At 36.3% G+C, this 27,017-nt stretch overlaps 1 protein-coding gene across 10 annotated transcripts in view; it reads right to left on the bottom strand.

Moving 5' to 3' along the window:
* Lmntd1 (lamin tail domain containing 1) overlaps positions 1-27,017 on the bottom strand; it is a 383,372-nt gene that overhangs the window by 231,108 nt on the left and 125,247 nt on the right. For 6 of the 10 annotated variants that reach the window (XM_071610054.1, XM_071610064.1, XM_071610059.1 and 3 more), the window contains 2 exons: positions 24,267-24,354; positions 23,351-23,499 (listed from right to left, as the gene is read on the bottom strand). The exons of 3 other annotated variants lie outside the window; for them this stretch is intronic. The gene's annotated coding sequence lies outside the window, so the exon portion shown is untranslated. The remainder of the gene's footprint in view (positions 1-23,350; positions 23,500-24,266; positions 24,355-27,017) is intronic. One more of the 10 variants, XM_071610057.1, reaches the window with a different exon arrangement.

The following is a 27,017-nucleotide window of genomic DNA, read 5'->3' as shown; positions in this document are numbered from 1 at the left end:
GGCAGAAATTTCTCTTCATTTTCAGGGATATGTTGATATATATTTCTGAAGACAGAAAAGAGAATCTAGTAACCCAGAATTTGACAATCATGAACAAAGTTACTTGACAAGTTTTCCACTAGGGAATCAGAGTCATAGTCTGATTACAGAACCCTAGATAAAGGCTGAGGTCAAACAAGGAAGTTTAGGAGAGGCCATTGACTTTAATCATATACTGTTCCTTCAGCAATACATTTATGAACCCATGAAAAAACCTTGTGGCCTCAGCCACCTATGTAGAAAGCTCCAGGCTTAATAGGAAATGTTTGAAAATAGGCCTCTTAATGACAGTCTGGTATGATCAATAGTCTATTGATCACAGCAAGCTTACCTTGTAGTAAGGATTGCTTAGGGTAAGTGACAAACTGAAGTCAAGTAAAAATGTCTTCCATGTGTAATCACCAGTGAGTGCTACTGCCACCTGTAATGAAAGTGTCATCCAGCAGTCTGATCGTCTTTTTGGAAGTGAGTGGCCACTTAGGCCTGCAGAAACAAAGAGGGCTTAGGATACAATTGACCAGGCTCTTCTTTAGAGAACAGAAATCCAGCTGCCCTTCCTGATCTCCCCTGACTCAGCATTTGCTGAGGCTGAAGCATTTGCATCCATTCCATGCAGTCTAATTCTTTCTAACTTGGTAATAAAAATATGGCAAGATGGGCTCTACACCATGTTTCATGCATTTTAATGTCCTAATATTTGTTAACTTGAAATGAAATATAAAATATATCCAGCTTTTGCACCCCAGCAAGCTGAATGCCTTGGCCATCTGTTCATTTCTAGTTTGTATACGTCTCAGTCATTTCACTTCTGTTTTTAATTGTAACTACCACTTTTATGCTGATGGCACAAATCCTGAGACCCTTTTAAATGCTGCTTTCAGTCCTCCTTCTGACCCTTGGCTCACTTAAAACCATGGCTTAATCTTGATTGCTTTTAAATTTATGTTTAAACTTGAGGGGTGGATCCAAATAAATGTTTTCTTGGATGATACAATTCCATTTTCCTAATCTTATTTCTCATTTCATTTTTCACATTGGCTAACCAAGTCTGTGGTCAGGTCCCCAGAATTGTATAATTTTTCTTCCTATGTCTTATTCCCTCCATTCCATCACAACTGAAGCTTTCAATCACATTATCTTACTGCACATTATAATTTTGCCTTCACATTGCCACCTACTCTGTTTAATTAAATAATTTGTTGACACACTCAGATTTCTGTTTACTCTAGCATAGGAGTTCTAGCCAAGATAATTACATCCTGGGCTTCAGGACCTGCCTATGGTAAAATGCTGACGTAGGGGAAATTTGTCTTTGCTCTATCTCTCGCAGGATTTATCAATTCAGGTTTCTCTCCTCTCTCTTCCCTTTCTTACCTCCCTCTTTCTTCCTGATAGGTGAAGTGACCATCCATTTTGACTCATCCATTTCTGATTTTATTTTCCCCATTAATCATAAGTCTATTTTTTTGTAGTCTAAGAAAACAGAGATCAGAAAAATCCCAATCCTACAATTCTCACTAAAATAATAAATAAATAAATAAATAAATAGTTATTCAGAATTTTAGTTGAACTCTGATGAAAAAAGCACTTATTAAATGCTAACTGTCCTTAAGGCTTCACAGCAGATGCTAGATATGAGGAGAAATAAGATACCAGTACTGACAATCTTGTTTTATGGATGATAAAACCAAGGTACAGAAAGATACAATTCCTTGTTCCAAGTCAGGCAGACAGTCGTGTTAAAGATATAACTTGAATTCACTGAGTTTGACTCAGGAGTAGAGCTGTCCAAAAGAACTCTCTGTGACCATCAAATGTTCCAGCAATGTTGCCCATCACACTAGCCACTAGCCATACATGGATGTTAATATTTGAACTGTGGCTATTTGCAGCTGAGGAGCTAAATTTTTAACTTTAATGAATTTTAACTATTTCAATCCCATAGCTCCTAACCTACAGGTCTTCACTGGCCACTAGATGCTACTTTCTCTTTGAGGTAGAACAATAACAATGTGGAAAAGAAGGACCAGTCTAAACAAGGATATCTGTTGTAATTTTCCATCAGAGATGTTGATGGTTGCATAGGCTGCCCCCATGCAGTAGAAAAAGGTAGAGAGGGAGGGAGGAGTAATAGGAGAAGGAAGGAATTCCAGAATGAAATTGACCAAATTATTTTATATATATATATATATATATATATATATATATATATATATATATATATAATATATACATATATATAACAGTGAATTTTGCCTTTATGTATACCAAATTAAAAAAAACACAACAACAAATAAATAGAAGAAAGACCAGTAGAATAGAAGAAAGGAGGGAGAGAGGAGGAAAGGGAAAAAAGAAGCACTAGGGACTGAAATGGAGGAATTATATTCTATATGTGCATGGTTATGTAAAAATGAACCCCACTATTATGTATAAGTATAATAAACTAATAAAAACATTTCTTAAAAAAGAAAGAACCTGATAAAAAAAGCATAACATATGATTAAATATGTTAATCCCTGAACTAATTAAAGTTCTCAAGGTAGAATAATTAGTTTGGGCTTGAAATTTAAAGGTGTCACCTCCTATCAGTGGCCTCTCATCATGGCATTTCCATCCACCAACAGAAGGTCCAAGTTAACTTCAGTGTCCTTCTGACACTCTTAATAAAAGGATAGTAAAACTCTACAATTACATGTTACAAGTGGAACTTAAAAACTGTGTTTTATTTAAGCGCTGTTAATAACAGACAATCAGAGACAAATCCAAAATATAAGAGATGAGGGAAGAGGCTCCAGATGTGTGATAATAATTTCAGTAAAAAGTGTATTATTAATAACAAGTAACTTTAGTTCCCATTTTACTATGTTATCATTTTGTCCTTTCAACCTCGTAAAGTGGGGATTATTTATATCATTTTGCAGATAGTAACAAAAGCATGGGTGGTTATGAAGCTTGTCCAAGGTCAAGGGTCATATAACTGGCACAACTGGAGCTCCTACCTCATCAGTCTGGATCCAAAGTCTATGCTTCTTCTTTTGTTTAAATCATCTTTCTGCTAAAGCTGTCTCAACAAACCATCTGATTTATGGGTGTCCAATTCCAGCCTCTAATCTTAGCTTTCATATCTGTCATCTGGGTAAGTTACTAAACTTAGTAGAAGACACTGAGATCACCTTGGAAGCACTCCATAAATGCTGGATTCCCTTTATAGCTCATCTTCCTCAATTCTACCAGATCAATTTCTGTAATAGGGTTTCATCCATGTCACTCAAAAATCCAAAAGAGTGCTGCTATGATCAGTCACTAATTCCCCAATCTGTCACAGAAGTAATCTAATTCCAGCAACTAGTAGCGGTCTATTTAGTAATGTGTGTCAAAGTAAAATCTCCAATGCAGGTAGAAATGCTAATTATCCTTATTCAACCATCTCACATTGTATACATGAATTATCATACTGTACCTCATAAATATGTAAAAATATTGTGTCAATTTAAAAAATGCCATTGCTGCCCGACTGATTTCCTCACCACCCACAGGCACAGGCAGCCCCTTCATTTGTGCTCTTCTTCAGTCTAGAGTTCTCTCTTTCCCTTCACCTATCCAAAGTCCATGTAACCAACAATGTCTAGGTCAAATCGATTCCTTCCCAAAGCCCTCCTGACTGCTATACCATTTCCATCATTAGTGAGGGGCCCTGCCACACATTTTGATATTTAATCATATGTTATGCTTTTTAAAATCAGGTTCTTTCTTGCACATATTTCTGGCCCTCCATTAGATCACAAGACACGCAAGAGAAGGAATACACAATTATTACTTTCAAAGCTACAAAATATTTGGAATTCAATTGTTAATTACAGAATAATACAAAGGACATACACAAGGATAAGGAGCATTAGACCTTCTGTAGCCTCTACTTCACTTCTTTCCCATACAACAATAATCTCTTCAAGGCAGAGTCCTTTGTTATTTATTTCAATACTTTCCTAACAGGGTCTCCTGAAGCATTTTCAAATAGCAAATACTCAGTAAGCATCTATTAGGTAATGTTTATAGCAAATTGAGCATAGGCACTGGATAAAATTCTGTGCATGTATCATTTCATGCAATCCTCCAAGGCAGGATATCGCTAGATATCCCCTAGAGAACTGGACTGAGGCTCTTATTTCCCTCGATCCCAACAGTGTTGTTGGCTGTGATACTTTTCAGGAATTGCTCTCAGCTGTCACTCAAAGTCATGCTTCTTCCCTGATGGAACCCTACAAAAGATTAATGATCCAGCCCACTTATTTCAAGATGGTCAACTCTGAAGGATCATTCTTATCTCTCAGGCTTCATGTGGGATCAGCTGAGGCCTTTGGGAGCTGGCGTTGTAGTTCAGCTCCTCTCTCTGCTCTGTCTTCCTTCCTTTACTCTCCAACAGACATGGATATGAGGTACCCACAATAACCCCCTCTCCATGCAAATCCCCATCTCAGAGTCTAAATCCCAGGGAAACTGACCTAAGACAGTAGGCATTACTAGTGTCATTATTCCTGGTATAGATGAGGAAAGAAAGATTTACAGAAGTCATTTGATCAAATTAAATAAATAGTGCAAGATAGATGTAAGTCAGAGTGGATGACCCATTTCTGTGCTCCTACTTACCATGATGGCTGCCGCTCTGCTTCCTAAAGAGCAAATGCATATACATAAATCAACTCATCGCAGAATATCAAGGCCTTTGCCCATTTCCATGACAAGGAAACAGAAGTTAGCCAAATCTGTAGTATTTGCTCAGGAGAACACGCCACTATTAGAAAGCCTGGGTCAATGCACCCTCTGGATCCCCTACCACCTTTTGTACCCTCCTTTGTGATCACTATGATCTTACACAGGCCTTACCTTGGAAATACCTTTAAAAATACAAGATTATTAAACTACAGAAAAGAATAGGGTGCAAATATTTAAAGGAAAAATACCACTTGCTATATTGAGGATGGTGATGAGCCATTTTCTGTTTAACCTGACTAAACAGTGGACGTGATTATAAATGTATTCATGCACTGTCTAGAGTAAACACAGGATGCAACTTCCTGATGATGAAGATTGTGAGTAATGTTTAAGTACAGTTGTTATTATGGAATCTGTTCTTTTGAAAGAAAATAATAGTAATCACAGAAGCCAATAAAATATTCGGGAACAACAAAATATCAAGAATGTACACTAAGTTTTAGAAATCCTGTTCTAGAAGCTCCTTAAGCTCCCTTAAAGGTGTAGAACAATTGTGTCTGGAGGACTTGAGAAAGTGTCTAGGTTGACTTCGTGGGTTGTTTCAGAAGGTAAGGAATGCATATGCAACCTTAAATAGCCCTGCCTTCATGAACTGCCTCTGTGATTTATTAAAAAGCATCAAGTGGCACTATAGACCTCTCTTTTCTTTCCTTATTTATATAGTTAGTTCATTTTTCCAGCACTGGGGATGAAACCCAAAGCCATAGGAATGATGGGCCAATACTCTTCCATTAAGGTATGTACCCAGTCCCAATGTCTTTATTTTAAAATTTGTTCTGAGGCTGGAGTTGTGGTTCAGTGGCAGAGCACTTGCCTAGCATATGTGAGGCATTGGGTTTGATTCTCAGCACAGCATATAAATAAGTAAAAATAAATAAATAAAGGCCTGTTGACAACTAAAAATTTTTTTTTAAAAATCTGTCCTGAGACTCTCTATTAGTGTTTATGGGCAGAAGGGACATCTATGTCTTTTTCTTTTTCTTAAAGAGAGAGAGAGAGAATTTTTTTTAATATTTATTTTTTAGTTTTGGCGGACACAACATCTTTGTTTGTATGTGGTGTTAAGGATCGAACCCGGGCCGCACGCATGCCAGGCGAGCGCGCTACTGCTTGAGCCAAATCCCCAGCCCAACATCTATGTCTTATAAATTCAGTAACAGAAGAATAAAAGAATATAACCTTGAAAATATGAATTTATTAAAAGTAAATTTTATAAGCCAACTATTTTTCGGAGTTTGTGTGTGTGTGTGTGTGTGTGTGCGTGTGTGTGTGCGTGGATGAGACAGAGACTGACTATTTTTTAAACTATTTTTTCAAGCCTAACATTTTCATTTCAGATACATTCTACCACAATTCTATAGCAATTTGAACAAAATACAAATAGCTGACATGAAAGATGGTGAAAGCCTTCTTGGTTAAGTATCTTCTAAGAGGAAAGACTTAGGGGACTCTGAAGTCTGGATAGAACAATGCTTGTACTCTGATATTTGTGCCCATTTTGAGTTTATATAAACTTACTATCATGTCTTATTTTATTTTCTAAACAATTTTTCAACATTAAGATAACTTTTAAAAAATATTTCAGCTCACAAATTCATCAGTATTTGTTATTTCCAACTTGTCACACTCAGCATCATAATATAAGGCAAGAAAACCTTCACTGTAGTTGTAGATATAAACCCCAGGGAAGCCATTTAACCTCTTTTGATCTCTATTCAGAGCTACAAAATAAGATGAGATCATGATTCTCAAATTCTTACAGGGCAAGCAAATAACATAAATGGTCTTGAAGCTGAGATGATTCATTTGCATATTAACCCAAAAGGCGCATTCTTCATTTCCACAAAGAAACATGTTCTCTATGTTTTTTTTAAACACAAAGTCCTCTCAGATTATGTTTTATATTCGAATATGTGACAAAGTCAAACATATTGTTCTTACTTCCTAATTTGGCTATAAGAAATTAATAATACAAATACAATGATCAATGCTAGCAGACTACTGACCACATTATTGACAATGAGGGGATGCCAGCATGGCGATACCCTAGAGAGCTAAGTCCATCTTCAGAGACCACCTGCCACTCCATTCAGCTGGTAGTTGGAGATCAAATGAAGGAAAACAAGCTCAGTGATTCTATTCTACTCTAAATTTTCATGAGAAATCCAACATAAAGAATTTTTATTTAAAATACACCCACTTAAAAATTTTGCAACTAATTAAAAAAAGACCTCAACTTGGGTCATTACTGTGGGAATACAAATGACATATTTGGAGCCAGTGTCCACCTAGGAGCTGTCAGTTTGAGACTTTGGAACTAGTTGGTCTCTAAGGTCTCTTTCTACTTAAACAGTTTTATGATTTTCATCAGGGAGACTCTGAGGTTTGGATCACAGAGGCATGAATCCAATTAAAATCACAGCTGCAAATGCCAGAAAAGAGTCTCAATGTTACATGCCTCTAGAAAAAACTAGGTCCTAAGAGAAGCCATTCATTATGTTTAATAAAGTAGCTGAGAGCAAGAAGTTAGGAGGAAGATCATTAAATCTAAATCAGGAAATATATATGTTTAGGTGTTGGCTATAATTCTCTTGACACATATGGAATAATAAATCTCTGATATTTGATATTATTAATATTGACTGAAGGTTGGATTCATTTCTGAAATGGAAACAGCACTTTGATATATTACTGATCAAATTTTTACACCATCAGCATCCAAAATATCCTAAAGAGAAAGTATAAAGAGGCCCTTGAGAGCAGTTGCTAGTCCCTCTGGGTCAGATAGCACTTGACTTCCATTGTGATATGCACCAACTATGAGCTGGCTTAAGGTAGCTCAAAGTGATAACTGGTACCTAGTTATAGAGAACATGAATTCACATCTTGAAATGCAATTGTTTAATTGTGTGACCTTGGACAAGTTACTTAAATTTTCTGGATTTATTTTTCACTTACAAAATAGGAATTATAAAGAGGATTAGTCAAAGTATTATTTGTAAAAAGTTGACTTAAAGTTGAGTGTGAGTGACTTTTGTTTTGTTTTTGTTGTATTTAAGATTCCAGAAGATGTAAGACATAGTTTCTCAGGAGAACACACTAAAATACTAGAAAGTTACAACAGTTGGTGGTGGGGGTGGAAGGCAGGGGGTGGTCCTGGAGTTAGATTTTGTGCAGAGGATATTATGTGTAACCCAAAGCTTATCTTAACTCTGCTGCAGCCAGTCCTTTAAAATCTGAATTAACCCATGAATATGTTACATATATAAAGATATAACTTAATAATAAAAGAGACTGAGAAAATCTAAAGATGCTTTTCACATTTTCAAAAATATAATCCTTTATAATTTATGCAGTTTCCTTCAAAAGTTCAGTTAAAAAAAGATTCACTTTATTCTATCACATTATCAGGGTAAAAATTAAGGCACAATTGAAGAGTAGCCAGGTGGAAAACTCATGCTGTCCAAGCTCGAGATTGTGCCAAGAATTCAATTTAGTCTATAGAAATGTCAGAGACGGTCTCTCTCACAGACACTCTGACCTCATGAGACCCTCTCCATTGATGCCTCCATGAAATTACCATAGGTAGCCAGTTTCTAGGCCACCATAATCTTTTAAATAATAGCTAAAACAAGACACAAACACTTATCACAAATAGAATCAAAGGTCAGGAGAAAACTTTTGGTTGGTGGATCCTGTCACTTTGTTTTGTTGGGAGTGGGGACAATATTTTCAAAAAGCAAGTAATTTAAAACTTCTGATATTCCGATTTAGTGTTACTATTTGGGACTTAAAAAGCTTTTTACGTTGGGCAAGCAAAGCATTTGACTCTTCCAAGATGTGCATCTAACCTCAGTCCATTTTGCAATCTCCTCAGCCTAAAAGATGGTGTACAGATTGCTTGAGATATAGACTAACAGCTGTGTTTTTTCTGGCAACTCAAACACTTTTAATATAGGTCTTGGCAGTTGAAATGCTAGCCTGCACACTCTGCACTGAAATTCTTTGAGAATTTATCAATTTGTGTTTAGGGACTTTTCAAATGGAAAAATGAAGTTATTCATGTTTTCACAGGCAGTTCCAAATTCCAAATTGTGTCAAGGGTAAAATGTTTCTGTGTTTGAAAGACCAAGGCAGAATTACGTAACCCAGAGGAGGACAATATAATGCTACCCAAGGAACAAATTATGGGGCTTTAAAATTTTGCTGTTATAATTCTATAACTTTATGCAATAGGAAGTGGTTCTTTCTTGCCCTTTAGGGGAACTGAACATGGTTTTCATAATAAACTTGTAGGGCCCAGAGAATTAGAAATTCAAATCATTATCATAAAGAAAGAATGCTTTGTTTTATGTGTTTTCACATTTGGAAAGCCATATCTCTGATGAGTTTTGCCAGTGGCAGGCTCAATGGGTTTTTCCATGTTGCCACAGGTAATTTTGATTTGGGTACTTTCTTCTTCTCTTTTTAAAAAAGTTGGGATTTGGAATCTGTGAAGCCCAACAGCCACATGGGTTTGCAGAATTCATTACTCAGACATTTTTCCAGGCCATGTGCCTCTTTCATTCATGTTTTAAGCTATGGAATGGGATATAGGATGCAGAACATTAAAACTCAGACAAATAGGTGTATTTAGGTTGTAATTGTGGAAATATTGAGAAGGATGTGGAAGGATTTCTATTGACAGGAATACTTTTTATATTTAAGGCTGGCATGTACTACAGGGTAAAGTTTGTACACAAGTAATTATCTACAAAATAATGATCTGCTTAAACTAATAATAGCAAAGAATCCAATACCAAGTTCTTGGTTGGTTTGGAAAAGAAGACTTAAAGAGAGGAATAGGAATAACACAGTCTGAAGTAATACCCTGGTCTAGTGGCTTTTAACTCCAAGATTACAATTTTTCTACAACAACATGCTGTGTTTTGTCTACAACTATTTTCGCTTGGGAATCCAGCAGCTGATCTCAAACTCTAGGCATATATCTCAGAATATTTTCAAGCACTGGACTTGGTGAGAAATGGTAGTTAGAAAAAAAAAAAAAAAACTATTCGCCTTTAAGAGAAATTGATAAGACAGCTATTCTTGTAGGTTCTTTGTGCAAAGATTTATTTAAAAGCTAATGGAAACTCTGATACACATACTGAATAGTCACAGGAAAAACACAGGGCATTGTAAGAATTTAAGAAGAAAATAACCAAAAGACTTGAAACTCAGTTCCCCAGAAGTTTGTTTCATCCAAATACAAAAGACAATATGGGGTAAAAATGGGAGCTCATAACCCACTTGAATCAAAGTGTGAAATATGATATATCAAGAACTATGTAATGTTTTGAACAGCCTACAATAAAAAATTAAAAAAAAAACAAATACAAAAGACAAAGGCAAAATAGTCAAAATTGTGTATGAAGGCTGGGCATGGTGGTGCATGCTTGTAATCCCAGCAACTCAGGAAGCTAAGGTAGGAGGATCATAAGTTCAAAGCCAGCCTCAGCAACTTAGTGAGGCCCTGAGGACCTGGGCAACTTAGCAAAATCCTGTCTCAAAATAAAAAAATAAAAAGGGCTCAGTTGTTAAGTGCCCCTGGGTTCAATCCCTGGTACACCCCCCCAACCCCAACCCCCTTCCCCCCCCCCAAAAAAAAAGGTAACTAAGAACTTTAAGGATAGGACAAACTACTTCTGAAAAAAAAAAAAAAACATATAAAGCTAATCTAAACTTTATTCAAGTTGAATTATTTGTGTGGTTTGCTTGACATTATGGTGAGCATAGTTGAACAAAATACTCTTTTCAGTAGAACCTGAAGATGGAAGAGAGTGTGGTAATTCCATTTTCCTCTAGAGAGGCCTCCTGCTATTCTACTAATCTTGCAAGAACTTCACACTTGATATAGTAGATTGATAGTATAAACTTTACAAAGGCAAATATATTAAGCAAACAGAAAGATTAATAAAGTTTTGCCCAAAATGATTATGCCGATTCCATGCACTGTTTTGCTTCTAAGCTAAAATGACCCAATGTCATGTCTATTCTTTTCTTGTGGTATTTTAATTTCAGAGCATACTTTTGATTTCACAATTGTCCAAACAAAATAATTTCTCAGAATAACTAAGAAATGAGTAATATATAGAATTTCACTATCTATAAGAATTTGTTGATTTGGTATAAATGTTAAGTGTGTAAAAGGTAAATGTAGTATGTACGTGTGTGTGTGTGTGTGTGTGTGTATCCGCAAATATCTGAACAGTTATAAATTTCAGAGTCTTATTTTTTACCAATTTTTTTATTTCAATATATATGCATATTTTTTAAAAAAATTTAAGCAATAAGATAAAAGTCTATCAACTAATTCATACCAAGGAAATAACATTCATCTATTTAACAAATAGTGATTAATAATATTACATATACCAGGCAACAACTAGTGTAACTAGATATGAAGATCTATGATGGCCCATGATAAAAGTTCAACAATTAAACAAGAAATAACGTAAGAGTTCTCAAGTGTAATGGCAGAAGAGCATATCTGAAATGTCTGACTTAGTTTTCTGTGAGATAAAGAGACACTTAAGGAGGCACCTCTCACAAAGATCTCCTTCTGTGTATCTGTCAGCACTTAAAATCATTCATTTTTTGTTTACATATTTATTGGTGGGTCTTCCCACTAGCATGCAAGTATCTTCAGATAAAGTGACCAGTTTGTTTTTCACTGCTATATCTCCAGAGCCTAAAGCAAGGTCTGGCACACAACAGGCACAGGCACTCAAATATTTTCTGACTAAATGACTAACTTATAGGAAAGGTTGTAGGCACAATTCACAATAGCCAGCTTATGGAGCCAGCCCAGGGGCTCATCAACAGATGAATGGATAAAGAAAATGTGATATATATATATATATATATATATATATATATATATACACACACACACACACACACACATACATACACAAACACATACATACACACATCCCCACACACACAATGGAGTTCTACTTAGCCATAAAAAAAGAAAAAAATGTGGCTTTTGCTAGTAAATAGATGGAAATGTTATCATTATTAAGATAAGCCAGATTCAGAAAGTCAAGGGTCATGCGGAAGAGTCAAGGGTCTCATATGCAGAAGCTAGAGCAAAGTAAGGGGGAAAAGGAGGGAAGTACCATGAAAATAGAAGGGAGATCAGTAGAAAATAGGAAGAGGGTTGCAGGGGAGGAAGAAGAAATAAGAAAAGAGAGGAACTAGAGAAAGGTATTGACCAAATTATGCTATGTACATATGTGGATGTACCACAGTGAATTCCACTTTATGTATATCTAAAAAGCACCAAATTACAAAACAATAAATAAATAGAAGAAAGACCAGTAGAGTAGAGGAAGGGGAACAGGGGTGGGACAAGAACAGGACAAGAAGAAGTACTGGGGACTGAGATGGAGCAAATTTTACTCCATGCATGTATGATTATGTCAAATTGTATACAACCATAATTCACTAATAAAAATATTTTTTTAAAAATGCTGTGGGGCGGGAGATAACAGCTTTCTAAACCACACTGAGGAGTTCAGACTTCATTCCATGGCCAGAATGAAGCATGGGATGCTTTAGAGTGGGAGAATGGCATGATCTGACATAATATACCACATTGGCTCCATAGAGAAAAAGGACTGGGCAGAGAAGGACAAAGCCGATGACCTTCAGACAGGTAGCTGCACTCAAGAGTAGTTCAAAACTGATGGTGACCCAAAGATCAAGATGGCAGTGGGGATGGAGAGACGTAGATTCAGAAGATATTTAGAAAGTAGAGTCAACAGGCCTTGGTGACTAAATGTGATGGAGGGAATGAGGGAAGGACCAAGAATGATTCTAGGCTTAAACCAGTAGCTGTCTGGATGGGGTTATTTTACTGAAATGGAAACACTGGAGCATGAAGTGTTTTCTTAGCGAAGATCAAGAGCAGTGAACATGTGTACTTTGGGGGGCCTGCATGATATCTAACTAAAAAGGCCTAATAGATAATTGAATAACTCGGCCCAAAGTAAGAAGGGAGTTTGGACTGGAAATATAAGTTGAACTTTTAGCTCAACACAGAAGTGCAGCTACAACTCAAACTTGTTATGAAATCATCATCAGAACAGAACATTCTTTCCATTTTCATGACACTCAGTGTGCCACACTTGCTAAACATTAGCTGATGATGATGACAACTTCCTCGTGTCAGACTAGTCTTCATGTTGAAGTGCTGAACTATACTGACAGGGGCCAGGCCTAGTGCAATTTCCAAATTGCTTGGCAGCCGAAAGAGGTGAAAAACTCATTACTAAGCCATCTGTCCTGAGATTCTGTCCTGATTTCTAGGCCAGAGAAATTTGAATAATTTTGAGAAAATTTAAATAGCACACACAATTTTGGTAAGTTCATTCGATATCTGCCCTATATCCTCATTTCTTGTGCATTAAAAACACCCTCTGAAAGTTGTGTAAAGTGGCAGTATCATCAAGTAGATACCCTAGCTGTAGCTTTCACCATCATAGAAAACAGAGGATACTAGGTCTTTCCATGAAGTATACTACTTTGGAGATAGAAGCAATGTTTGTTACTAACATTATTTATTTTTACTAATATTAATTTTTTTCATTTTTCTATGCTCTGCTTTTAAGCTTAAGGTATTCTGTACTATAAGATTTAAAGATATGAGCAGCAATAAAATTAATCTAGTGGTCAATTTGAATCTCTTGCTTACTATAGAGAAATTGCCTGGATTTGAATTTTTCTTCCCCTACCTTCTTCCAATCCCTTCTTCCTTTTTCTTTCTATTCTTTTTGCCCCCACCTGCCCACCCTCTACTATTTTATTTTGCTTTGTATAATGAAAAAATATGGGATATTGAATCAGGCAGAACTAGTTTGAATCAGTTCTCTACCTTCTTTTAGTTGAATGCCCTGAACCTGTTTCTGAAGCTTAAATAATAATAATAATAATGACAATAATGTACAATAGTACAATGTTACTATGAGGATTTGATGAGAAAACAGAATTCAGTGCAGAAAGATGGCTCTGATTAGGTTTTCCATAAATGTTATTTACAGTCCCTTTCCTTGTTCATTTTCCTCCAAAAAGAAGGCTACTGAATCTCAGTATCATGAAACTTGGTTAAATTAGATTCAGTGAGTGGTAGAGAAGAAAACCAGAGGGCAGTGGGTTCAAAAGAGAATGAAAAATAATGATTTATAGACAGAGAGTGAGGAAGCCACTGTTTAAAGAAATAGAAAGGGTAAAAGGATACATTAGAATGGAGCAATAGTATGGGGAGAACCAGAGTCAAAGAAAATACTCCCAGCAATGCAGGAGGCTGAGACAGGAGGACTGCAAGTTGGAGAAGAGCCTCATCAATTTAGAAAGACCCTTTCTCAATTTTTTTTTAAAAAAGGCTGGAGGTATAGATTAGTAGTAAATTGCTTCCCAGTATCAAGAGAGAGACAAGGCTGGGGATGGAGGAAGGAAGATTGATTGATTGATTGAATGGAGGGAGGAAGACTGATCAATTGATTGAATGGAGTGAGGAAGACTGATTGATTGATTGACTGAGAGAAAGAAGAAAAATATGTTTCTTAGTGCTGCTTGATTTTTATTTATTTATTTATTTTCAGGAAGGAGGATGGGATGACTTGAGTTATGCCCATACAAGTGAAGGAGACCAATAGAGGGGACTGATATAAAAATTAAAAGAACCACTATAGAGAAAAATCTTGAAGAAAATAGAATATAAGAGCTGCAATGATAAAATGAACTGTAGATGTTGAAATAAATTGACAAATCACACACTCTCCCTATAAGCAACACAGGTAGGTCCTTGCAGACCCAGGATCACCACCACCTAGAAAGTCAATCAGAATTTTACTGTTAGCCAGAAGTGCCCAGGACTTTGGTGGCTCTACAGTGGGTCAGAGGTGCAGAGTTCCACAGGAGTTCTCTACATGCAGCTGACTTTCCTTGTTGCCTAAAACAGCAATCATGCATTACATGTCAAGTGCTTGGGAGCTCCGTAGCTTAGCGAAGCAAAGGTTTGTGGGAGGTAAAGACCTCAGTGTGCATAGGAGCTCCATCATTCATTTACACAATCTTAGAAACACTGTTTCATTTTCATGAACCTTGGATTATTTAAAATAAGAATAATGCAAATCAAACTGTACTAAGATTTCATCTCACTCCAGTCAGAATGGCAGTTATCAAGAATATAATTAGGTGCTGGGGTTGTGGCTCAGCGGTAAAGCGCTCACCTAGCACGTGCAAGGCACTGTGTTTGATCCTCAGCACCACATAAAAATAAATAAAATAAAGGCATGTGTCCAACAACAACTAAAAATATATTTTTTTAAAAAAAGAATATAAATAATTATCAATGTTAGTGAAGAAGTGGGGAAAAGGTACACTCATACATTGTTGGTGGGACTGCAAATTAGTACAACCACTTTGGAAAAAACTATGAAGATTCATCAACAAACTAGGAATGGAACTACCATATTATCCAGCTGTTCCACTCCTTGGTATTTGTCCAAAAGAACTTAAATCAGCATACTATGGGAAAATAGTGTCTATAATGTTTATTGCAGCTCAATTCACAATAGCCAAATTATGGAATTAATCCAGATGCCCATCAACAGATGAATGGCTCAAGAAACTGCGGTATATATTCATAATGAAGTTTTGCTCAGCCATAAAGAAGAATGAAATAATAGCATTTGCCAGTAAATGAATGGAAATAGAGAAAATCATAAGTGAAATAAGCCAGACTTCAGAGAAATCAAAGGTCAAATGTTTTCTCTCATATGTTAGAGCTAGAGCAAAATAAGGGAATGAAGGCAGTGGATCTCATGAAGGGACTGGATCTCATGAAGATATAGGGAAGATCAGTAGAAGTAGGAGATGAGAGGGAGGAGGAAGGAAAGGAGAGGGGAGGAAATGTGGAATACATCTAACAAAATCTTTATTCACCTTTATTTATATGTAGAAAGTACCAATCAAAAACAAATCAAAGGGAGCTAGGGTTGTAGCTCGTTGGTAGAGCACTTGCCTAGCATGTGCGAGGCACTGGGTTTGATTCTTAGCACTGCATATAAATAAACAAATAAAATAAAGGTCCAACAACAACCAAAAAATATTTTTTTTTAAAAAAAGAACGGAAGATCAGTAAAGGAGGGAGAAAATGGAGAGGAAAAAGGAAGGAAGGGGGGATGGGGATTGAAATAAAATTCCTTTTATGTATAATTTTGTTAAAAGGAAGCCAAATATTATGAATAAGTATAATGTTCTAATTTATAAAAAGAATAATGGCTTCCACATAACACAATTGGAGGTAATATATGCCAAGTAATTAATTAATAGTGATTCATATACAGGAACTGCACTTTTTATCATAGGATACTAGAGTAATATAATTTGCCAGTTTGCTTGTTATTCGTGAGCATTTTGTTTTCATAAAATTTCAGAAACTATTAGGGCACATCTAATATAATGTGCTTGCAGAGATTTGAGTTGGTATCACCATCACTGTTGTTATCCTGTGGTGGTCAAAGGACAAGACTGTCCCAGGATTCTGAAAGTGGCTTCAGCTTGTACAATTGCGACATTCACCCCAAAATAACCCAGGTCCATTGTTCTACAGGCATACACAATGCAAAAAATCACCTTGGAAAAAAGAGAGAAGAACAATTTTATTAAGATTTCATATGCTGAAACTATTAGCTTTAAGAACCTTCCCAGGGATAAGGATATAGCTCAGTTGATAGAAGCCCTAGGTTCAATCCCCAGCACCACACATACAACACAAAAATAAACAAATAAACAAAAAACCTTTCCAAACTTTGATATTTATTAGCCTATTTTCACGAGGTTTAAATTGATATGATTCTTTCCCAGTATGATAGTGATTGTGACACTAACAATAGCACAAACCACAAAAATTCAGAGGTAAAAAAAGAATGTTAACTCTAATATTTGACTTTTGTTATTAATTTAATGAATATTATATTTAGTCAATAATTTTGACTAGACTAGTGCTAATTAAGAATATATTTTTCAATATAGAGTCAGAATGCCTAAGATTCATGTCTAAACACCCATGGATAGTCCTGTCATTGTGCTATGTCTTTTTTCAACCCTGACTTCATGATCCACTAGAAAAGGCAGAATCTACAAATTAAAAAGATTCTTCTCAGAAGAAAAAAAGCAATCAATGAGGTAAAGAGAGAGCCTACAGTATGGAAACAAATTTTTACCATATGCACATCAGAGAGAGCACTAATTTCCAGGATATATAAAAAATTCAAAACACTTAGCTTCAATAAAACAAACAACCCAATCAATAAATGGGCTAAGGAACTGAACAGACACTTCTCAGAAGAAGATATACAATCAATCAACAAATATGAAAAAATGTTCAACATCTCTAGTAAAACTACTCTAAGATTCCATCTCACGCCAGTCAAGTGGCAGTTATCAAGAATACAAGAAACAATAAGTGTTGGCGAAGATGTGGGTGGAAAAGCACATTCATACATTGCTAGTAGTACTGCAAATTGGTGCAACCAATCTGGAAAGTAGTATGGAGATTCCTTAAAAAACTTATTATGGGGACTGGGGTTGTGGCTCAGTAGTGGAGTACTTGCCTAGCATGCTTGTGGCACTGTGTTCAATTCTCAGCACTGAATACAAATAAATAAAATAAAGGTCCATAAACAACTAAAAAATATTTTTAAAAAAACTTGGAATGGAACCACCTTTTGACCCAGCTATTCCACTCCTTGGTCTATACCCAAAGGACTTAAAAACAGCATACTACAGTGGCACAACCGCATCGATGTTTATAGCAGCACAATTCACAATAGCCAAACTGTGAAATCAACCTATATATCCTTCAATAGATGAATAGATAAAGAAACTGTGGTATATATACACAATAGATTATTACTCAGCAATAAAAGAGAATAAAATTATGGCATTTTCAGAAATAAATGGAGTTGGAGAATATCATGCTAAGCGAAGTAAGCTAATCCCTCAAAACCAAAGGCCAAATGTTCTCTCTGATAAATGGATGCTGATCCATAAGGGGGCGGGGGGGGGGGAAGACATGGGAAAAAGAGAGGAACTCTGGGCAAAGGAGAAGGAGAAAAAGGAAGGGGAATGGGGCAGGAAAGATGGTGGAATGAGACAAACATCATTACCCTAGGTACATGTATGATTGCATGAATGGTGTGACCCTATTTTGTGTACAACCAGAGAAGTGAAAAATTGTGCTCCATTTGTGTACAATGAATCAAAAAGCATTCCACTGTCGTGCGTAACTGATTAGAACAAATAAATTAATTAATTAAAATAAAGAAAAGGCAGAATCTAACTTGTGTGTCCTACGTATTATGTAATTAAATATATAACTTAATTTAATATTTGGAAAGGCTTTTAGTAATAGGGCAAAAATAAGGTAAAAAAGAGAATATGGGTGTATTCTTTGATATATGTACATATGGTAGGGAAACACTTCTCAAACTTTAATGTGCATATAAGTTATATGGATATTTTGCTAAACTGTGGGTTCCAACTCACTAGACCCAGATGGGGCCTGTGGTTTATGCACTTGTAACACACTTCCAACTTCCTGAGAATCCCCCCAAAGACACTCTGCATGTTGAGAAAGAAACTAGAATCCAGTAATGAGTGGAGAGGGACAAAGGCATATGCCCACCTTCTAGCTCAACATCATAAAAAAAAAATTGAAAAAACAACCACCATCCACCTGCCATTTGGAGTCCCTCATCTTTTAGCACAATAGCTCTCTGACATTTCAATGCTAAGAATTGACATATCCACCCACAGGGAGAAGGCATAGCCTATGTAAACATTTCTCTGTCTGGAAACTTGATGGACATTGGTCAAATAGTCAAAGGAGTACCAATAACAAGGTGACAACATCTGCCATAGTGAAAGAACAAAGTCAGGGCAAAGAACCTAAATAGTTGTCTTTATCAGAATTAGGGCACTCTGGTAAACACACCAGTGGTGACAGATCCTTTGGAAAATTTTAACAAGTCTTTCTAGTGGGATTTTTTTTTCTTCTGGTGGACCGATCAGCATGGAATAGATCCTCTTTACTTTCTCACATATAAAACAAATTCAGATTCAAAAATTAATTCCATAGTAAACTACTATTTTAGGAGGAAACAAATAAGAAAAATACTTGATTATGTGAAAACATTAGAGGTGCTTCTAATCTCGTTTGAATGATTTACTTCAAAGACAAGAATTATAGTAGAAATCAATACTCTGGGTTAATCTCATTTTACGGGTGTCTATTTTTACTGGAATATTTTTTTCTAAAATCAGTTCCCTCTTTAGGCAGTGGAGACAGGCCAGCTATATTCAGTTGCTTTTAGCTGTGGTCAGAGGTGGGACACATACTACAATGACCTCAGGAAGGACTTTCAGGGGTGCCTTTGGCATGATGATAATGTTTACTTAGCAGGGAGCTACCACACGTATTTCAGCAGGGTATGTGTGTGAGTGTGTGAGTGTGTGTGTTGGGGGTGGGGTGTGCATTCTTTAATGGCCAACTAGAATATCAGTAGCCTCATTTCCTGGCTAGACAACAAGCATCCTGCCCTGAACTTGGACAGTGCTCAGCACATCTTTCCAATTGTTGAGTGAGTGATGGCTGTCACCATGACAGCTGTCCCTCCATTGCAGTATTATTCTTGGAAATGAGGTGATCTAAAAATTACAAGAGGAGGGTTTTGCTAGCTGGGTGTTTATAGCAACATTTGCCATTTGGAAAAGCATAATATCTTTGTTTCAGAACAAATTGTATAAGTAGAGATATATCCAAAAATCATGTAATGGAATAATAGATGCTTTTGTTTTTGTTTGTTTGTTTTTCTTTCTGGGTATCTTTTAGAAAAATGACTTGTAAAAGGGTCTTGCCAATTTATTTTCTTCAACTCTCCTTTTGGACTACAGTTTTCTTGCTATTTCTTCAGAAATGGAAACACTGATTTATATTTCACAGGCATTTTCAAAGGCACTACAGCACAGTGGGACCTAAGTCCTCTTGTCTTCATTCCTTTGATAAGCAGGAAAGCATCCTGGAGGAGAGGCAGGCACAGGCTGTCACTGAGAAGCTGGAGTTCTTGTTCCCTGTGAGAGCCATTCATTCCATCACTAGCCTCACACCTTACTTAAACTCTCCAGACAAAAATAGATCTTCACTTCAGCTGGAAAAATCGGTGAGATGAAGAAGTACAGAGCCACAAGTCTAAATACTTCAGCTCTGTTTGTGAGAATGATTCCCTATCGGGAGGTGACCTTGGGCATGTCAGTTGATTTAACATGGCAAAAAATTGATCCACCTTTCCTGTCAACCCAGTGAACACCCCCTTTTGAACATAATGATGAGCACAAAGAAAATTAATTTGAAGCTAAAAAGTTATCAGATTGGACCACCACTTGTGACACTTATATAGAAAAAAAAATATGGGGGGGTGGGAGAACACTCTTTAAAATAAGTGGCAAATTTTGAAAATATAACCAATTTCAATTAATAATTATTTCACTATATCAATTAATTTCCTATAGGATGTAACTATGAAAATAAAACCCACAGTTGGACAATTACCTTTTCTTCATTACTCTCCTTTCTTTACAGGAATGCTTTCTTCCCAGTGAGTTTTACACTCCTCATGGGCAGTAATAATGTCATTTCATTCATAGTTTAGGGATAAATCAAAAGATCTCTGTGCTGCACATGAGCTCAACATGGGCAAAGAGATGAGAAAGAATTCCAGCCTGGCTTCTAAAGAGCTCCTCCTATGTAGGAAGAGAATAAGCCCCTGCTCTAGCGCCATGGATTTTCTTGTTACTCTATTTCTTAAAGTGGAGCAACTGCATTAAGCTAGAATACAATAGGAATTAGAAGAGCAAATTGAGAAGATAAGAACATCGGTACCTTACTTCCCTCTTAGGGTCCTAGCCCTGTCACTGTGGCAAGAATCATTGTCCTGTGGCAAGAATCAAGTCCTGCTACTTGTAGCTCTGAGCTCTGATTCCAATTCTACCTTCCCTTGAGTTTAGATGTATACCCCTTTGTTTTTATAACATGGAAATATCTATGTATAGTGATTCTTGATATATCCATGAATTTTACAATTATAATACCACTAAAAACAGTCATTTATGCTGGGCTTGGTGGCACGTGTCTGTAATCCCAGGGCTCGGGAGGCTGAGGCAGGAGGATCTCGAGTTCAAAGCCAGCCTCAGCAATGGCAAGGTGCTAAGCAACTGAGTGAGACCCTGTCTCTAAATAAAATACAAAACAGGACTGGGGATGTGGTTCAGTGGTCTACTGCCCCTGAGTTTAATCCCTGGTACCCCAAAATATCTGCCATTTCCTGAGCATATATTAAATGATGTGTTCTCCAAATAGAGAATCTAATTAAATCTACTCAAAAACCCTCCAAGCTAGCTATCATTAGTCCCAGTACAGAGAAAAGAAAATTGAAGCCTATAGATCTTATCTAACCTCATCCATTTGGAAAATGGAGAAGAAGGTTTTGGAAACAGGTATGTCTAAAAAGTCTGTGCTCCCATTGTAGGAACCTGGAATGTCTGCAACACATTCTTGTCTTGGGCAAAAGGCAGTCATGTGTCTGTCAGGTTGTTATGGCTTCTTGAATAACTGAGGTACAATGTGATAGGGATATTAGTGGAGTAGTCATTTGTTCCAGCACGACTAAGCTACTATTAAAATGCTGCCTAATGATGACAGAGATGCAGCTAAATGCTGGGATGTAGTTACTACCTTTAGTCAAGAGAAACACAATTCAGCTTTCCAGGATGATAGACTCTACATGGTTTGTGACACAACAAGGAAGAGTCTAGATTCCGAAAACTAAGTTTTTATTCCTTCCCTCATGAGATCATCCACATGGCTTTTAAAAGAATCACCAATGCAGAGACCAGAAAGAACAAAAGAGAAGTCACAACTTGGGAGAAAAAAAGACTTACAGTGTTTATCACTCACCAAAGAAACTTCTGCAAACTAATTAGAAAAAGACAAAGAACCCAAAAGTGAAACCAACAAAAGGACTGAATAGGCTTTCCCCTAACAGGAAGACACAAAGGGCTGATAAGAAGGAAAAGATACACAGCCTCATTAGAAATCAGGGAGATGAATATTAAAACCATAATGAGCTGTCATATTACATAAGCCAGACTGGCAAAACATTATAAGCCCAGTGAGAATATGGAGTAACCCTGGCACTTACACAAGGCTGGTGGAATGCCGAAGAGGTAGATCTGGGAAGCAATTTGGCATTAAAGAGAAACGTTTTACTCATAAACAGCCATAGAGACAATTTTGTCCATGTACATAAGGAGATGAATGATTCACAGCAACCTGTATAATGATAACAAAAAGGATAAAAAGGAAAGCAACCTAAATATCCATTAACAGATTCACTCACTTATTCAGTAAATGAACAAGTAGATGGTGGTATGTTCATGGGATGGAATATTATCTAGCTATGAAAATAAAGGAAGTATAGCAACATGTAACAGGATGAATTGATCTGGAACTAAAGATTGAACAAAAAAGCTGTTTCAGAAACGCACACAGAAGAGGTTCCATTTATAAAGTCCTTTACTGTGCAAGGCTGAAAAGCAAAGCAAGGGAACAATACAAGAAAATTTCACGTCAGGACAGGGATGGACTGTGAAGGAATGGGGGAGCAATGGATCCTAGGAGGACTCTCAGAAGATGAATCTAGTCTTCTTTTTTCCTGAAGTTGGTGGTAGGTTCCCAGGTGATCATTGCATAATGTTTTTATCCTTTTGTTGTGGGAGATACACATAGCATAAAAAAATTATCATTTTAACCCTATACCTTCACATGGAACTATCACAGCAGTATTTGATTGAAAGAGTTATAGTCATGTTTGGTGATATTTCTATCATCTTCAAATCTCTGAAGAGTTTTAGTCATCTCATGAACAGAAGAAAAAGTCTCATTTTGGCAAGATTTTATAAAGAAAACCTTGCTTTTTATTGTAGAGGAAAGATCATCACTGAGTTACTTGGGGGCAAAATTAATACAATAGTTGGAGGAAGATTAAGTTGTTTATCCCCTGAAATAATTAAAAAGCAGCAGTGTATTTTCAATGACATCAACAGGTTCAATGCCACTTAGAGTTTAAGAAGGTCTAGCTACAACATTTTGGGTTAATTGTAAAACTCATTTCAAGTCAGATATTTGTTTTATTATGTTAATTAGATTTCATCTCTCTAATTATTTTACAGCCCCATAGTTTTTTTTAAAAAAGTATGATACATTTGCTTCTGGACACTTTCCAAATAATACATAATTAGAAATGGCAAATAATTGTTTTATGATGTTTTCCCTAAAACCAAGCATTGATGTGTTCTGTGAAAAGCAAGGATAAAACAGCAGACATAGAATACACAGTGGAGTTATTAAAAATTTTTATCAACTCACCCTTTTGAGCATTATTGGCCTCACTCTTTTTTCAGTGTTGGGATTTCAGACCCAAGCTTAGCTATTTCTTGCTGCAGTTGTTCATTTGTTCCCAGTGCCTGTTGCAGCATGACTTGGTCATTGTTTAAATGCATTTGTAACTTAAGAAACTGAGGGCAGGAAAAAAAAAAAAAGGAGGGGAGACTATGTTAGGCAAGAATTCAGCATTATAATAAAAAGAAGCCATTGAATGCCAAAGCTGATTATGTAACAAACCCCATCAAGGTCTGCAAAATGCCACAGGAGAATGAAGCAGGATGGTAATTTTCAAGTCAGTTCTAATTTCTTTTCTGCCTGCAGGAGCTCTTCGTTAAAAACAATATATTATTTTTTTAAAGCCTGGCGAGACTTCAGAAGAGTAGTTTAACCTGCTATACTTTATGACATTTTATATAGCTAATTCATTTTTCAACAGTTAATTCATTTAATAATTACAGAAGATTATCTGATACAGTTCTCTTTTATAAACTGGATTCTTTTTCCTTACAAAGTAAGATTTGTTTACATTTTAAGTTTTTTATTTATTTGTTTATTTTTGTGGTACTGGGGACCAAATCCAGAGCATTACAAATGCTAGGCAATCACTCTACCACTGAGTTACATCCCCATCCCTGTTTAGATTTTTAAAATGTTTCTTTGCCTGATAGTTCCATAAATATTCACAATGTATAATTCTGTGTTCCACATTTATCATAAAAGCCTTAGCCAACAATATACCATGAATAATAATAGTAATACACTTTGCTGGTTCTGCATATTTAGGGTTTTAATTAAAATTAAGCATGTGACACTAAGAAGGTGGCATATAGATGATTTGTGGCTAGCAACATGCAAAAGTAAATTAAAATTATAAATAATTGTTTTATCATCCAAATACCTGAGTATTTTCTGAATACTGAGAGGCAACAGGGTCCAATGGAAACCTTTGGACAATCAATTCAGATTTCTGTTTTCTTGGTTAAAAACTGTAAATAAAAATATAACTAATCTTATTCAGAATGAAATGAAACTCTAAGTATACTGTATAAACCTAATTATAATTTGTTGGGGCATTTGCTTAAGTATTTTCTAAAATATATATTTAGTGTACTACATACACATCCAATTTATAATGTCCCACACAGTGTTGACTCATCACATACCTATAATATCTACATAAAATACATATACATGCATAAATGTATAGATGTATATATGTTTGTATGTATATATGTATATATGTATATGTGTGTGTTTATATATGTATAAGTACATGTATAATCATATACCCATGTTTGCCTCATGCTGTAGATGGTACCTTCTCAGCCAGTGAGATCTATCCAAAATACTGCACTGTTCATGTGCTCCTGTCTATAAAGTATTACTGCATATATTGCAAAGACCCTGTGCCAAATGGTACTCTACCTTACTTCCTGAGTTAAGTTCTAGGACACATATTATTTACATTGCTGTGGATGTTCTTTCCACTGCTTACTTTGTGTTGAGTAGTTTTGACCCATAATGTATAACAAAAAAACAAAAAGTGTGATTCTGATACGTATTCCACAAAATGGTGGTGAGAGTGGTAAGTAGTATCCATGATGAAATTAAGGAAATGACCAAGGAAAGATGGTGAAACACTGAGTGAAGGTCTTCTGACCTTCATAAACATCACTGAAAGTTGGAAGAACAACCAGCAAAGGCAGATTATCAGTGTTGATGGTCAGGAGAGATGTCCTCCAAGGAACCCACACAGAAGTAATCCAGCACTTCAGGAAAAAATGTCCTTGAACTACACCAGGTGTGCTAAATCTGAAAGTTTTCTGGAGACATGGTATTTCTTGGAGAGTAATATTAAAAATACAATTCTTTGAGGGACAGGAGATGTTTAAGAAACTAGTTAAATCACATGAGGCATATCAACATGTGAAGAGATGGACCAAATGTGGTGAAATAGTAAAAGAATAAAAAGGATACAAACTATGTCCAAACAGAGAAAATAAATATTAAGCTCACCTAAGTTTAAATCTCATCTCTCGAGGGAGTTGAGAGGCATAAAATGGCAGCAAACAGTGGTAAATCAGTCAATAAAGATTCATCTCACCCCCCCAACAATGTTTGTCTAAGTGGTTAGTGAATGAATCCACAAACAGTTCAGGTCACCCAAGCAAAATGAACCTCTATCTAGAAAGTGACCAACCTTGTTTTCCAAACGGTAGGAAAAATGCTACAAAAAATTACACCAGCAAGAAGATTCCACGCCCAGTATACACATTATTGCTTTTGATATTGAAAAATAAGAATTCAAAGATTTCATAGCTAAGTTATACCTTTAATTAGAAGACAATGGGTTTCTTAAATTGACTTACTTAGGAGAAAACTTCATGGGGATCCAAAACAGATCTGCACATCATTTTGTATGCCTTTTTTCTAGGCTCACCTTATATGAAATGAGTCTCTGGCACTCAATCAAATTGATTCTTGGAAAATAAAACTTTGCTTCCAAACGTTGGATTTGCCTCCAATTTTTTTTATTTTTATATTTTTTACAAATATTTCACCCCTTTCATTTTTAGAGAGAAAATATGTGAATTCTACCTACCCTTCCCTACCATCCCAACCTTTTCTATACACACATATTTAGGGGAAAGAAAAGTTACAAAATTGTAAGAAAATTCTTGTCACAGCAAATTAAACAAGAGTGTTTAACCTCTGTCTAACATTTGACCTTTTCTAGTGAGTCATCAGCAGTTTGGGGGCTGAAGTGGTAAGCAAAGAGGCAGCAGAAGAAGAAAGGAGCCAGAAAAAGTGACAGATTCATTCTCTTGGCAGTTAGCAGGCTCACTATGACAGCTGGAGATAGTGCAGTCAATAAGACGCAGTCCCTGTCATCACAGAACTTCATTCTAAAAGTAGAAAACTAAAAAATGGGGACTGGGGTTGTGGCTCAGTGGCAGAGCACTTGCCTAGCATGTGTGAGGTGCTGGGTTCGATTCTCAGCACCACATATAAATAAATTAATTAATTAATTAAAGGTCCATCAACGACTAAAAAAATTAAAAGAAAGAAAATTAATAAATGGATAATAATAAATCAAATACAATTTGGGCCTATAATGAAAGAAATGAATGAAGACTAAGGAATAAAACAGCTGCTGTGTGTAATGGCCATGGAGACCAACTTTAGACAGAATACCCAAGGTGAAATGACCCAGGGGAAGAGAACACAAGCATTTCCTCATGGACAACAATGGGCATAACTGGTGGAAGGAGGGTGAGGAGCAAGGAAGGATTTTCAACAGACCAGCAGTGACTGGTTTGCCTCTTGCAAAGATCATGCTGTTTGATTAAAAAGAATGTGCTGAAAAAGTTCAAGAGCAAGAGTGGAGGGGCCATTGCAAGAGTCTTAGTGAGAAGAATGATTATCTAGGACCAGCATGGGGAAGGGAAGCTGGAGGGAAGTGACAAGATGTGACTTGCTGGTAGGATATGTGTGAGGATGCAATAAAAGGGAAGAATTGACAAGGACTCCCAAATCCAATCTTGAACATTTGGGCAGCCAGTGGTGATAAGTACTGAGATGATAAGGCTGAAGACTGCAGAACTGTTTGGGGAGAAAGGATAGGGTGACTGAAATTGAGAATTCCATT

Source organism: Marmota flaviventris, chromosome 3 (genome assembly GCF_047511675.1).
Source record: "Marmota flaviventris isolate mMarFla1 chromosome 3, mMarFla1.hap1, whole genome shotgun sequence".
Taxonomy (NCBI): domain Eukaryota; kingdom Metazoa; phylum Chordata; class Mammalia; order Rodentia; family Sciuridae; genus Marmota; species Marmota flaviventris.
The sequence above is the reverse complement of the archived record's forward strand: the minus strand, read 5'-3'. Positions and strand labels throughout refer to the sequence as shown.